Raw genomic sequence first — 12,500 nt, 5'->3', positions numbered from 1 at the left:
CTCGATATTGGCTACAATAGTACGTATTACTTAGTTACACTATACTCGAGCTCAAATATTCGTTTCTACAATCAATGTGACAATGACTCACTGTAATGGTTTTACCTGCCCTTCATTCAATGGTATATTATGAAGTATTTAACACTGGAGTTTTCAGTACTTTCTCTCGTGGGTGATAACTCAATAATTCACTGTACTCACAAATGATTAATCACTGCATGAACATAGACATATATAGTGTATATAAATCAGACATCAAATAAATGGTAAATAAAATAGTTTCTGAGCACATAGCCTAACTTCCAAATACTGGCACAATATTATATATAATTTATCACTATATGTTCTCATCAAAGTCTCTAGAAAGATATACAAAACACAGTAAATTTATCACTTGTTCCGGGTGTCTGTACACACCAATAATAAACATGAAAATTATAAGTACTCTTGATAGTACTATCCTGCACACTGGTGCTTTATTGTGACATGGGTGAGACTTGCTCACGACATATAAAATCCTCAGGCTAGATAATATAGCCGAATAATATAGCTAACTAAAGGGGAATGGGGAGGGAAACTAGAAACACCTACTTCAACCTATCCTCCGATGAGAGTTGAGTTGTAGCTCCTGGTCCTCGTGTCGGGAACGCCCCCACACACACGTTGTCGTGTCCTACCGGAACCACTTGTCGTCCCACCGTTTAGCGCGTCGTCTCCGTGCCTTCTTCCCTGCAGGTCCGTACTCTTCCTCGACTTCTTGTAGGGTTGGAGTCGGTCTCCTGGCCGTCGTCTTCTCCCAGCAACGGCTGCCGCCTACGTCTCAGCTGCAGTCGTCCGGTTTCCCCAATTAGTCCTCTTCTTCCTCTGCTACCCAGTGGCTCTGTCAGCCACTACGCCGTCACGACTGGGTGAACTGCTTCAGACGTCGCCTACGTCACTGCACAGACTTCACTTCTTCTTGCACAGTACCTGACCGGAGCACTTGTTGTTCAATAACCGTCGATTCCCTCTCTGGTTCAACATATGAACTAGGGAAGACCTCACAGAGTACTGGCAGACTTCAGGTGACGCGTAAATCCACGGGAGCGGGAAACAACTGTCAAACTGACAGGACCAATCGTCGCACGTCCAACCTCCTTGGACGTGTCGTGTCTGACTGCTGGCGCCAGCGCGGCGCGCTGCCCGGACCCCCTTCCTTTCGTGACGTCACTTTCGCCACGGGAAGTTTTCATTGGCTCTCGGTGCCACATTGCTGTCGGTGACCAATCCGGTGCCACTGACGTCACACAGTTTTGGCGAGGAATCAGGAGAGCCAGCGCCATCTTGGCTTCCTAAAGGGCCTAAACCACAGGCCAAAATATTATTGTTTCACAAATTTCTCGGCTCTCCGAGAACACTTCACTCTCTCCCATATATCAAATTGATGCCTGCAACGTAGAGAACGCTTGGGAAAGGTAGACATGACTCTTACTGCAGGCGTGGGAGAAATATAAGGGGGGGAACACCGTCACATACCCCTCCCCTTAAAATAAGAGTCATGTCTGGTTAGTGTATGCGGGATAGGGCATCCGCCACTACGTTGTCCTTCCCCTTGATGTGCTTGATTTCCAGCCGGTATTCTTGCAGTAACAACGCCCACCTCGTCAGACGTTGGTTGGAATTCTTCATCTTGTATAAAAATGTGAGAGGGTTGTGATCTGTGAATACCAGAACAGGTCTCGCCCCTCCTCCCACGTACACATCAAAGTGCTTCAGGGCCATAACTAGCGCCAATGCCTCCTTCTCAACGGTGCTATAGGCCCGCTGGTATTTTACAAACTTCTTCAAGTAGAACGCTACTGGCCTATGTACTTCACTCCTTTCTTGAGCCAACATGGCCCCTATTCCAACGTCGCTGGCATCCACGTACAGGATAAAACCGGCTGAAAAATCTGGAGATATTAATACCGGGGCCTCCGTCAACAATTTCTTGGTCTTTTCAAAAGACTCTTGGCAGGCCTCTCCCCATCTCCATCTTACATTCTTGGAGAGTAGCTCGGTTAGGGGATGCGCTACCGTGGAGAAATTCCGGCAGAACCCACGATAGTACCCTATCATTCCGAGGTATCTTAGCAACTCCTTGCGCGTCTTGGGCACGGGGTATTCCTTTATGGCCGATACTTTGTTATCATCAGGAGTGACTTCACCTTGGCCGATGACAAAACCGAGGTACTCTAAGTGAGCTTTCCCAAACTCACTCTTGGCCAAATTTACAGTCAAGTTGGCCTCTTCTAGCCTTCTGAATAATTCCCCAAGTCTCTCCAGATGCGTCTTCCAATCGTCGGCGTACACGACGATGTCATCGATGTAAACCGTGCAGCCTGCGGCACCCCTTAACAGCTCGTTCATCATTCGCTGGAAGCAGCTGCCGCTGTTTTTCATACCAAAGGGCAACACCTTGTACTGGTACAGCCCGTCAGGAGTTGCGAAAGCTGATATCTTCCTGGCCTCAGGAGTCAGAGAGATCTGGTAGTACCCCTTGAGTAGATCGACCTTGGATACGTACCGTGCACTGCCCACCTGGTCAATGCAATCGCTCACCCTCGGCCTGGGGTGAGAATCAGCCACTGTGATGGAGTTCACCCTCCTGTAATCTGTACAAAAGCGGTAGGTTCCGTCGCTTTTCCTCACCAACAAGCATGGGGAATTCCACTCACTCTTACTGGGCTCCGCAAGGTCGTTCTCAAGGAGGTACTCCACCTCCTTTCTCATCAGCTCTCGCTTCTCTGGGCTCACCCTATACGCGATCTGTTTGACGGGCCTGGTTTCCCTCACCTCCACCTCGTGCGTCACATTCCTGTGTCGTCGGGGCACGTCGGTGAAGAGGGAGGCATTCTCTCTCAGTAGGTTCGTCAGGTCCGCTCTCTGTTGCCCTTCCAGATGTAACAGCTTGTCCTTGATGTTTGCCAGACTCTCAGTGTTGGTGAGACGGGTGCCATCCGCCCTGGACCACTTTCCTTCCTCCTCCGGGAGTTCTTGGTCCACCTGTACGCACAGAACTGTCTTCTGCCGGGGTTCTCGGGTCATCGTTCCTTCCTGCCTGGCGGCTCCTCCTTCCACAGTGAAGAAAGGCTTCAGGCGGTCCACATGACACACCTGGTTTCTTTCGGGGTCTGTCCGGCTTCCCAATTTCGTACGACACAGGACCCAACCGCCGTAGCACCTGGTATGGTCCCTCGAACCGCGACTCGGTCACCCTACCTTTACCTGGCAGCAAAACCATTACTTGGGACCCGACCTGGAAATCCCTCTGTGTAGCTCTCTTGTCGTACCACTCCGACATCTTACGCTGCGCCTCCTTCAGGTGTTTCCCAGCCAGTTCCTTGGCTAGAGTGAGACGTTCTTTAAACTTCTGGACATATTCGTTCACCGTTCCCATGGTCGCTCCCGGTGTCCATTGTTCCCTCAGCATGGACAGGGGACTTCTCACCTCGTGTCCATACACTAGCTGGAATGGTGAGAATCCTAGTGATTCTACCACCGCGTTACGTATGGCAAATAACGCGGGGTACACAGCCTCATCCCACTCAGCCCCCTGTTCTGCGCAGAACACTCTAAGCACGGTCTTCAATGTGGAGTGGAATCTTTCGATCGCCCCCTGCGACTGCGGTCGGTAGGGCGACGATCGAATCTGAGTCACTCCCCATCCTGCCACCGTCTGTCGGAACCACTTCGACTGAAATATGCTTCCGCAGTCTGTCTGGATCTCTTGGGGCATCCCCACCCAAGAGAAAAAATCGTTGGAGTTGGCCGGCTACTCCTTTCGACGTTAAACGTCGCATCGGGACGGCTTCCGGAAACCTGGTGGACGCACACATTATCGTCATTAGGTAGGTGTTCCCTTTCTTCGTCCTTGGCAAAGGACCCACCCCGTCAACTAGCAGACGCTCGAATGCAGGCCCAAACGCTGGAACAGGGATCAATGGGGCCTTCGGTATCGCGGACTGGCTCTTCCCCGCCCTCTGGCATGGTAAGCACGTCTTACAATAGCGCCTCACCTCGGCGTCCATACCTGGCCAGTAAAAGTAGTCCCTGATCCTTCGCAGCGTCTTAGTCACTCCCAGGTGACATGCAGAGTCCACGGAGTGCGATAGGTCCAACACGGCCGCTCTGCACTGGGCCGGCAACACTACCTGGTGCCTCGTACTTAGAGACTCTTCCCCGGCCTCCACCCTCACAGGTCTCCACTGCCTCATCAGCATGCCGTCTTGAAGGTAAAAATGAGTAGCCTTCTCAGGGCCAACACGTCCTCCTTGGGCCTCACTAATCAAATCGGGGAACTCCTCCTGCTGCAACTGTCCAAGACGAGTGCAGTCTACCCATAGGGAATTGGTGAGGGTCACCTGCAACTCACCATTTGGGCTGCCTTCGCCCTCCGCTCGTTCTCCGGGTCCTACGAAGAGGTGATCTATTCCCAGGCTGTCGGATGTCTCCTCAGCCCCATCAGATCCACTACCTCCTTGTTCTTCGCGCTGTCTCGGCATCACAGCACAAACTGGAACGCCGCCGGGGCGATTCCCTTCTCGTCCCAACAGGCGTCTAACACTCCGCCCGTCGCCTTGTACTGTTCTAGGCACTCTTCGCCTTTCACGAGATTCGGAAGGACATATCCTCCACACGCGTCGTTTCCCAAGATGACCTGTGCTTCCATCTTGGGCATTGATGTACAGACCCCCACCACAAGGGTCTGGCAGCCATAGTCGGAATTTAAAGTTACCTGGTGTAGGGGCACCCTCACTGGCCTCCCACAGTGGTCACACTTGCCACCCCCACACTGGTACTCTCGTAACCCTCGGGGAACAGGGTTTCACTCACACGTGTAAAATCGGCCCCAGTGTCTCTTAATATCTTCACTGGGATGGGGTCTGCGTCCCCCATCCTTACGGTTCCTTGACACACGAATGGGTGAACTTTCTTCTCCCCATCCAGCACGGGTTCATCCCTCACTCTCTCGGCCCCCTGGTCCTCGAACCTCACTAAAGCAATGTGTCCCCGCTGCTTAGGGCGTCTGCATTCCCGCGCGGACGTGTCATATTATCCCGCAGTTGTAGCAGCGGGACCTCGGCGGAGACCATCCGCCACCGCTCGCCTTAGCACTGCCTCCAGAGGCCGTCGCACCCTGTGTCTTTCTCGCACCACCTTGTTGACTCCTTGGTCGCAGCAACAGCTCCGAGCTCTCCGCTTGGTTCTTCTTGATTGGCTCTACAGCCCCTTTTGATCCTCGGGTTTCCCAACTTGAGAGGTGGGACTTGGAGAGAACTCGCTCCTGTCCTCCATCCATCCGTCCTTCTATAAGTCCTATTGTTTTCCGACGTATACGGGTGGTCGGTTGCTGTCCCTCTCGGCCGTGGGCGTAGGGCTTCTTCTAAACATGTCGGCTCGGTCGGCTGCGGCCCTCAGGTCCTTTATGTCCGCCTCCTTTACCCTCACCCTGATCTCAGGAGGGAGCACGGACATAAACTTTTCCATGGCCATTAGTTCCTTGACCCTCTTCGACCGACCTCGCTTCTTCAGAGTCCAGCCACTTAAGGAGCTTTCTTTCTATGTCCCTCGCCGTCTCCGCATAAGACTTTCCTGGTGAACGGGTACATTCCCCTGAACCTATTCTGTAACACTCGGGTGACGCTGAAGGAATGGAGCACAGCTCGTTTTACCGCATCGTAGTTGGTGCATTCTTGAAGCGAGCATAGTGTAGGCTTCACGAGCTTCCCCTGTGAGCCTCCCTTGAACCAGCTCCGCCCACTCCGCCCTCGGCCACCTCTTCAGAGCAGCAACCCTTTCAAAGTGATCGAAGTAAACTTTCGGCTTCACTAGGCACAAAGACCGGCAGGTCTCGTTCCCTCACTCGTCGGTCTTCCTGTTGCGGCGGAGCAGGTGCACCTAGTCCTAGTTCAGCTCGCTTCAGCTCCACCTCCTTGTTGGCTTTTATTTCCAGTAGTCTCATTCTAGCTTCTCGATCCTCACGCTTCAACTGTGCTTCTGCTTCTCGCTCTTGTTCTTCCTTGCGTAGCTGTGCTTCTCGCTCCTCACTGCCTCAACTGTGCTTCTGCTTCTCGCTCTTCTTTGCGCTGCTGTGCTTCTCGCTCTTCTTTGCGCTGCTGCGCTCTTCTCTCCTCAGCTGCGGCTTCTGCTTCTCGCTCTTCTTTGCGCTGCTGTGCTTCTCGCTCTTCTTTGCGCTGCTGCGCTTCTTCTCTCCTCAGCTGCGCTTCTGCTTCCGCTCTTCTCTGCGCTGCCGTGCTTCCAGCTGCAGCTTCATTATTTCCAGCTTAATGCTGTGCCTGCTGCCGCTGGAACCCCTGCTGCTTCCACCAATGCTCAGGTGTTCACCCACACTGGCAGGTGTTTGGGGGCCGTTCCTCCCCCAAAGCTTCGTCTCGTGCCCTGAGCTGAGCCATTATCTCTAGTCTTCTTTCTGCCACTCTGGCAGATCTCAGCTTTATTCCAAAATGATCCGCTATAGCCTGTAACTGTGCCTTGGTGCACTCTTCCAGCACTGTTCATCTCTAGAGTCAATAAACCTTGCTACTTTATCATCCTCCATCTTGTGCTATGAGTGATAACCTGCACCTGATCTCTAACACTACTGCCAAGTACCAGCACTGCAACCTTTACTTCGATCGAAATCCTGGCGAGGTCGCCAATGTCGGGGTTTACCTCAGTTCTTATCTCTTTACTCGGTGAGCAACGGTATCTCAAGGTCACTCACCGTAGCCCAGCAGGTCTTCACTCTAATCCTCTCAGCGCCACTGCACGCCAGGAGAGTATCCCAGTCAATCCTCCACCGGCCTTCTGATAGAGAAGGAGTGGGAACACACTTCTTGTTTACTTAACTGTCGTGTGGCCCGCACCCAACAATAGGGCTTTACTATAACCACAAGGTCGCCAACTGGTGTTCTCGGTGTCCAGTAACACCTCAGTGGACTGGTGGAATTAGTGGTAGCCTTGGCAAGGTCACACTCAAAAGAATCAGGAATCAGGCAGTTACTTACTCTTATCACACTCTTTGTTTTCCCGTATAATATAGCCACAAGATCAATGGAGGGGATGATATAAACACAGAAGTAATTTTGTATTTTACTTAAAATGCATGAAAGATGTCACGAGGTCAATCAATAAATAAATCAGCTGATCCTGGCTGTGGCGGTAGTTCCCACGAATATTATGCACTCACTAAGTGGCAACACCTCCCCTCCTCGTCAATGTCAAGAACAGCTGATTGCCTAGCCCCACGCGAAAGTTTATTGCTTGCTTTCTAAATTCACGCGCGCTGTTTCTTTAAGTTCTCCAATATTGCTAGAAACTCGCACACTCGATATTGGCTACAATAGCACGTATTACTTAGTTACACTATACTCGGCTCAAATATTCGTTTCTTCAATCAATGCGACCATGACTCACTGTAATGGTTTTACCTGCCCTTCATTCAATGATATATTATGAAGTATTTAACACTGGAGTTTTCAGTACTTTCTCTCATGGGCGATAACTCAATAATTTACTGTACTCACAAATGATTAATCACTGCATGAACATAGACATATATAGTGTATATAAATCAGACATCAAATAATGGTAAATAAATAGTTTCTGAGCACATAGCCTAACTTCCAAATACTGGCCACAATATTATATATAATTTATCACTATATGTTCTCATCAAAGTCTCTAGAAAGATATACAAAACACAGTAAATTTATCACTTGTTCCGGGTGTCTGTACACACCAATAATAAACATGAAAATTATAAGTACTCTTGATAGTACTATCCTGCACACTGGTGCTTTATTGTGACATGGGTGAGACTTGCTCACGACATATAAAATCCTCAGGCTAGATAATATAGCCGAATAATATAGCTAACTAAAGGGAATGGGGAGGAAACTAGAAACACCTACTTCACCTATTCCTCCGATGAGAGTTGAGTTGTAGCTCCTGGTCCTCGTGTCGGGAACGCCCCCACACACACGTTGTCGTGTTCCTACCGGAACCACTCGTCGTCCCCACCGTTTAGCGCGTCGTCTCCGTGCCCTCTTCCCTGCAGGTCCGTACTCTTCCTCGACTTCTTGTAGGGTTGGAGTCGTTCTCCTGGCCGTCGTCTTCTCCCAGCAACGGCTGCCGCCTACGTCTCAGCTGCAGTCGTCCGGTTTCCCCCAATTAGTCCTCTTCTTCCTCTGCTACCCAGTGGCTCTGTCAGCCACTACGCCATCACGACTGGGTGAACTGCTTCAGACGTCGCCTACGTCACTGCACAGACTTCACTTCTTCTTGCTCAGTACCTGACCGGAGCACTTGTTGCTCAATAACCGTCGATTCCCTCTCTGGTTCAACACATGAACTAGGGAAGACCCTCACAGAGTACTGGCAGACTTCAGGTGACGCGTAATCCACCGAGAGCGGGAAACAACTGTCAAACTGACAGGACCAATCGTCGCACGTCCAACCTCCTTGACGTGTCGTGTCTGACTGCTGGCGCCAGCGCGGCGCGCTGCCCGGACCCCCTTCCTTTCGTGACGTCACTTTCGCCACGGGAAGTTTTCATTGGCTCTCGGTGCCACATTGCTGTCGGTGACCAATCCGGTGCCACTGACGTCACACAGTTTTGGCGGGAATCAGGAGAGCCAGCGCCATCTTGGCTTCCTAAAGGGCCTAAACCACAGGCCAAAATATTATTGTTTCACAAATTTCTCGGCTCTCCGAGAACACTTCACTCTCTCCCATATATCAAATGATGCCTGCAACGTAGAGAACGCTTGGGAAAGGTAGACATGACTCTTACTGCAGGCGTGGGAGAAATATAAGGGGGGGAACACCATCACAGTATGTATGTATGTATGTATGCATGTATGTATGTATGTATGTATGTATGTATGTATGTATGTATGTATGTATGCATGTATGTATGTATGTATGTATGTATGTATGTATGTATGTATGTATGTATGTATGTATGCATGCATGTATGCATGTATGTATGTATGCATGTATGCATGTATGTATGTATGTATGTATGTATGTATGTATGTATGTATGTATGTATGTATGTATGTATGTATGTATGTATGTATGTATTCATGCATGTATGTATGTATGTATGTATGTATGTATGTATGTATGTATGTATGTATGTATGCATGCATGTATGTATGTATGTATGTATTGTGACGGAGTTCCCCCCCTTATAATTCTCCCACGCCTGCAGTAAGAGTCATGTCTACTTTTCCCAAGCGTTCTCTACGTTGCAGGCTACAATTTGATATATGGGAGAGAGTGAAGTGTTCTCGGAGACCCGAGAAATTTGTGAAATAGTGATATTTTGGCCTGTGGTTTAGGCCCCTTAGGGAGCCAAGATGGCGCTGGCCTCTCTGATCTCCCGCCAAAACCGTGTGACGTCAGTGGCACCGGATTGGTCACCGACAGCAGTGTGGCACCGGGAGCCAATGAAAACTTCCCGTAGCGAAAGTGACGTCACGAAGGAAGGGGGTCCGGCCAGCGCGCCGGGCTGGCGCCATCAGTCATACACGGCACGTCATAGAGGTCGGACGTGCGACGAGTGGTCCTGTCTGTCGGACAGCTGTTTCCCACTACCGTGGATTTACGCGTCATCGGAAGTTCGCCAGTACTCTGAGAAGTCTTCCCTAGTTCATGTGTTGAACCAGAAGAGGGAATTGACGGTTATTTGAGCAACAAGTGCTCCAGTCAGGTACTGTGCCAGTAGCAGTGAAGCCGTGCAGTGACGTAGATTGACGTCTGTGGCAATTCACCAGTTCGTGACAGCGTAGTGGCTGACAGAGCCACTGGGTAGCTGAGGAAGAGAGGACTATTTGGGGAAACCGGACGACTGTAGCTGAGACGTAGGCGACAGCCGTTGCTGGGAGAAGACGACGGCCAGGAGACCGACTCCAACCTTCAAGAAGTCAAGGAGGAGGACGGACCTGCAGTGAGGAGGCACGGAGACGACGCGCTAAACGGTGGGACGACGAGAGGCTCTGGTAGGACACGACGACGTGTAGTGTGGGGGCGTTCCCGACACGAGGACCAGGAGCTACATCTCGACTCTCATCGGAGGATAGGGTGAAGTAGGTGGTTCTAGTTCCCTCCCCATTCCCCTTTAGTTAGCTATATTATTTGGCTATATTTTCTAGCCCGAAGATTTTATATGTCGTGAGCAAGTCTCACTTATGTCACGGTAAAGCACCAGGGTGCTAGACAGTACTATCAAGAGTACTTGTAATATTCATGTTGATTATTGGTGTGTACAGGCACCAGGAACCAGTGATAAATTTACTGTGTTGTGTATATCTTTCTATAGATTTTGATATGAACATATAGTGGTAAATTATATATAAGATTATGCCAGTATGTGGAGGTTAGGCTATGTGCCCAGAAACTATTGATTTTCCATGTATTGATGATTGATTTATATACCATATATATGTCTATGTCCATTCAGTGAATAATCATTTGTGAGTACAGTGAATTATTGCGTTATCGCCAACGAGAGAAAGTACTGAAAACTCCAGTGTTAATATTTCATAATATATTGTTGGATAAATAACAATGTGAAGCCATTACAGTGAATCATTATAGCATTGATTGTAGAAAAGACTGTTTGAGCCTGAGTACAGTGTAACTGAGTAGTCCGGTTTATTTAGCCAATATCGAGTGTGCGAGTTTCTAGTAATATTGGAGAATTTAACGAAACAGCGAATCTAGAAAACAAGCAAAGTTCGCGCGGAGAGGCCACGCGATCAGCTGGGGTTTGACACTTGATGAGGAGGGGAGAGTGTTGCCCTCTAGTGATCGCATAATATCCGTGGGAATTACCGGCCGAGTCAGGATCAGTTGATTTATCGATTATTGTGTGGCCTTGTGACATCTTTCATACATTTTAAGTAAAATACAAAACTCTCCTTGTGTTTTTATCATCCCCTCCATTGATCTTGTGGCTATACTATACCTGTAAGCATAGAGTGATAACAATAAGTACCTGCCTGATTCCTGATCTTTGAGTGTGACCTTGCCAAGGCTACCACCGAATACACCAGACCACTGAGGGTGTTACTGGCCACCTTAAACACCAGTTGGCGATCTTGTGTTTAACCGTAGAGCCCTATTGTTGGGGAGGGCACACGACAGTCGAGGTGAACGAGTCGTGTTCTCACTCTTTCTTAATAAGAGGCCGTTAAGATTGACTGGGAGACTCTCCTGGCGTGCAGTGGCGCCGTGAGGATCGAGGGAAGACCCGCAGGGCTACGGTGAGTTACCTTGAGCGTAACTATTGCTCACCCCAGAGTAAGGGTAGAGAATAACAGAGAGGAGGAACCCCCAACGGGGGTTCCTCCTCTCTGTTATTCTCTACCCTTACTCTGGGGTGAGCAATAGTTACGCTCAAGGTAACTCACCGTAGCCCTGCGGGTCTTCCCTCGATCCTCACGGCGCCACTGCACGCCAGGAGAGTCTCCCAGTCAATCTTAACGGCCTCTTATTAAGAAAGAGTGAGAACACGACTCGTTCACCTCGACTGTCGTGTGCCCTCCCCAACAATAGGGCTCTACGGTTAAACACAAGATCGCCAACTGGTGTTTAAGGTGGCCAGTAACACCCTCAGTGGTCTGGTGTATTCGGTGGTAGCCTTGGCAAGGTCACACTCAAAGATCAGGAATCAGGCAGGTACTTATTGTTATCACTCTATGCTTACAGGTATAGTATAGCCACAAGATCAATGGAGGGAATGATAAAAACACTAAGATAGTTTTGTATTTTACTTAAAATGTATGAAAGATGTCACAAGGCCACACAATAATCGATAAATCAACTGATCCTGACTCGGCCGGTAATTCCCACGGATATTATGCGATCACTAGAGGGCAACACTCTCCCCTCCTCATCAAGTGTCAAGAACAGCTGATCGAAATGGTCCCTCCGCGCGAAATTTGCTTGTTTTCTAGATTCACGCGCGCTGTTTCTTTAAACTTTCCAATATTACTAGAAACTCGCACACTCGATATTGGCACAAATAAACCGTATTACTCAGTTACACTGTACTCAGGCTCAAACAGTCTTTTCTACAATCAATGCTATAATGATTCACTGTGATGGCTTCACATTGTTCTTCACTCAACAAATATTATGAACTATTAACACTGGAGTTTCAGTATTTTCTCTCGTTGGCGATAACGCAATAATTCACTGTACTCACAAATGATTATTCACTGAATGAACATAGACATATATGGTTTATAAATCAATCATCAATACATGGAAAATTAATAGTTTCTGGGCACATAGCCTAGCCTCCACATACTGGCATAATCTTATATATAATTTACCACTATATGTTCATATCAAAATCTATAGAAAGATATACACAACCCAGTAAATTATCACTGGTTCCTGGTGCCTGTACACACCAATAATCAACATAAATAATACAAGTACTCTTGATAGTACTGTCTAGCACC

The sequence above is a fragment of the Procambarus clarkii genome, chromosome 47, assembly GCF_040958095.1.
Source record: "Procambarus clarkii isolate CNS0578487 chromosome 47, FALCON_Pclarkii_2.0, whole genome shotgun sequence".
NCBI classification, from domain to species: domain Eukaryota; kingdom Metazoa; phylum Arthropoda; class Malacostraca; order Decapoda; family Cambaridae; genus Procambarus; species Procambarus clarkii.
The sequence above is the reverse complement of the archived record's forward strand: the minus strand, read 5'-3'. Positions refer to the sequence as shown.